Source organism: Solanum lycopersicum, chromosome 1 (assembly GCF_036512215.1).
Source record: "Solanum lycopersicum chromosome 1, SLM_r2.1".
In the NCBI taxonomy this organism is placed as follows: Eukaryota; Viridiplantae; Streptophyta; class Magnoliopsida; order Solanales; family Solanaceae; genus Solanum; species Solanum lycopersicum.
The window spans coordinates 51189261-51192628 of record NC_090800.1 but is presented as its reverse complement, the minus strand read 5'-3'; positions in this window follow the sequence as shown (position 1 = coordinate 51192628).

The following is a 3368-nucleotide window of genomic DNA, read 5'->3' as shown; positions in this document are numbered from 1 at the left end:
GTTAAGCCGTCTTAGGCTAATGATTAATTTTGGTTTTGGTTTTGCTCTAGCATAGGCATACTAGAATAGATTTCAAGTTGACGATAACCCGAGTCAGACAAACATCGGGGTAAAGCTATCAAACAACATCAGATGACGCATTCTAACTATTTGTTTGATACTTGCAAATGAATTTGTGTATTTCTGAATAAAGCCGTGGAAAGCCATGTAACTTTAGTTTTTCTAATGCATGCTACTTGCCGTTTGGCAAAAGAATATCATGGAAATGCAACAGTTTCAAAACTAAGGTAAACTAAACAAGTAAAAACTTATCACAAATAGCCAAATAACGTCAGTTTTAAGGTTAGAATCCTTCAAACTCCCCTCAACAATAATGTGGAGGGAGATCACAGAGGAACCCTAAAAAAATACATGGGTGCATTAACAAAATTGATCAACATGAACGGTTGGCCAGAACTGGTTGAGGTTCTTACGGGATATTGGGATAGCCAAAGAATGGTGTTTTGATTTGAAACCGCTAAAATTACCCCAACTTTAGTGGAGATCAAAGATTGTATAGACATAGTAGGTATAGAAATAAAATCAAGAAAACAAGAAGACATCTTTATCCCTAATAAGCCTTCCGTAGAAAATATTGTTGACTTGTTCGGGTTGGGAAAAACATTGCCTACTGGTCCCAAGAATCCCATGTAGCATTCAGAGATCTTTATATCCAATTTGGACATGCAAGCTTCTACGCCACTTACAACTGAGAGTTCAAGATCTCGTACAAAGAATGGAATGAAAGTCGTCTCTAGAATTTGCTGTAGCGTTATTGGGAACAATGGTATTCCCACATGGTCCAAGCCTGAGTATCAATATGCGGGTTATAACACTCGCGCATACGTTGTTCAAAGGGTATGAGAACCAAAGGACAACAATGTACTACCCTATAGCTCTAGTCATCTTGTCTGATATGTATCGAGCCCTGGGAAAATGCAAAGAGGGGCATTGATACTTCCAAGGATACAACTTGCTCCTTCAGTGGTGGATCCTCAGCCATTTAGAAAAGGGTGCTGGGACTCGGGAGCTACATATTCTCGACAACAAGAATACCCTTAAAGATTTGAATGACATATTGTACTGGGCGAATATGGACAATCGAAGAACAAGGGGGAGATGGGCTCAAATTTTCTCCAAACTGAGAGAAGAAGATCTCCAACAGATGCTTGGCCGTTTTATCTCAAAAGAAGTCATTGTGGAGAGCCGTAGACAGATTGTGCTTCCTCTCCCAGTTATTCGGGGAATTCGCCCTTATGAACCCTTTTAATTCTTGTGAAAGTTCGAGAGGAGACAAATTGTACCCAAAGAGGCGTACTATGGAGCTTATGTATATGATATTAGAGACGATAGAGTGCACGACTCGTCTAAAATGTTCAAAGAATGGAAAAGTGTCAAGCGCATGGATAAAGACAACATCGCCTTTGACTGATTCAATGATGGATACGACAAGTGTTATAAACAATGTCTGAAGAAAGACATACAAAATGTTTCCTCCCAAATCCCGCGTAGTTTTCGCAATGTAACGGTGAGAGAAGCCAAAGTAGTGGCCGACCTACAAGAGGTAAAGAAAGAGGCTCAAGAGGTGTATGCTATGTTTGTCGAAAACCAAGATACTCTTGAGAGGGTGACTCAAGAGGTGGAAAGACTGAGGTGTAATTATGATGATTTCGATACCTGGGTCGAAGAGAAAATCGATAGGATGCGATACGAAAGCGTGGAAGACAAAGGACGCCTGGGTGGAGGATTCTTGTTGATGCTAAAATTATATTTCAGCAGTACAAGACTCAGGGGGACGACGACGGACTAGGACAATCTGGAGCGGCATAGTGGACTTCACCCCTGCGTAGGTTTGTATATGCATTTACGTTGTTTTATCCCCTGCGTGGGCCTGCCTTTATTGCACTTTCAAATGGCCCCTGTGTGTGTGTCTTTAATAATATCCTTTATTTTCCCCTTTGTGAACATTATTATTCACTACTGAAATTTATTTTGGGGGAATTTTTTATTTGGTTCAAATTCACACGTGCATCATTCAAATACGCTAGGCCTACCCTTGGCACAAAAGGTCCCTCTGTATATGTTAGGACACAATATATGTGTGTTAAACTACTTATGTGTTGTGTTTCTATGAATGAGGATATCGTCAACCCATTTCTATCTAGAAATTTCCAAAATGATATACAGAAGTCACTATTATAAATGTCCGACCAAAACTTTATGAGTCTTAAGTTTCTCATTCAAAAGACAAATCCCATATCCAAACCCTAAAACACTATTCTACTGTGTCATAAAAGGCAAAAAAATCACTGCTATGGACAAGGGTAACAACATCCAGATGGAACTCACTGGAAAAGAACTACAGAGAAATATTGAATAAATCATTCGAGAAATTCAAGAAGCCAAGGAGGAATGGCTCAGAGTCGACATGGCCACCACAATTACGAAGCTGCAACCGTGACGTTGGATGAGGATATGGCAACACGGATAAAGAGAAAGAAAGGTGTTGAGATGGAGACAGAGAATTTTCGAGAGAAGTTGGACATGCTTTGGTTAAAGGTGCAAGAAAGAGAAGCGAGAGAAGCGAGGATAGAATCGGAGACCGCCGCCCTGTTAGCTAAAATATGTCACTTGATGAGGAATTCGCCTCCATGAGAGAAAGGATGGCCGCACTGAGGAGAAAGAACAAAGCCTTCCATATCAACATGATTAATAAACTTCGGAAAGTGGACAAAATATAACCCGTCTACGAGCAAGGAGACAATATTGGTCCTGATAACGCTCACCTTGAAGCGACTGAGGAAGACGACGATGAGGAAATCGTCTACAAACCTCCATTCCTAGGCCGTCTGAAAGGAGGGGACTATTGCTACAACAATAAGCGAAATGACTAACGTGTCATCATCATTTTATCTTTAAAAATCTTTATTATTGTCTTTCAATTTCCTTGTAATCATAATGAACGAATGAATGAAAATGTTTATCGTGTATTCAAATTATGTTGGGCCTGAATTCTCTTTGTGAGATATGAGGCAGCCTTCCCAGGCCCGGACCCTATCTTTAAATTTTCATTCTCTCATTCATGTAACGATAAGATACGAAGACCAGATCAACAGACGTCAAAGAGCAGCTGCAAGAAGATCGTAGCTTAACATGATTTAGCCTTTCTAAGAGAGTGTCAAAACTAAAACAAGCAAACTCCTGCATCTTAAAAAAATGTGTTTTCGTCCTTACTCGTGAGGTGAAGATATCCTCAAATGAAGCAACTTGTGTGTTTATCTACTCTCTGTGTGATATTATGCATTTTGTATTCCAAATCTGCACTGACA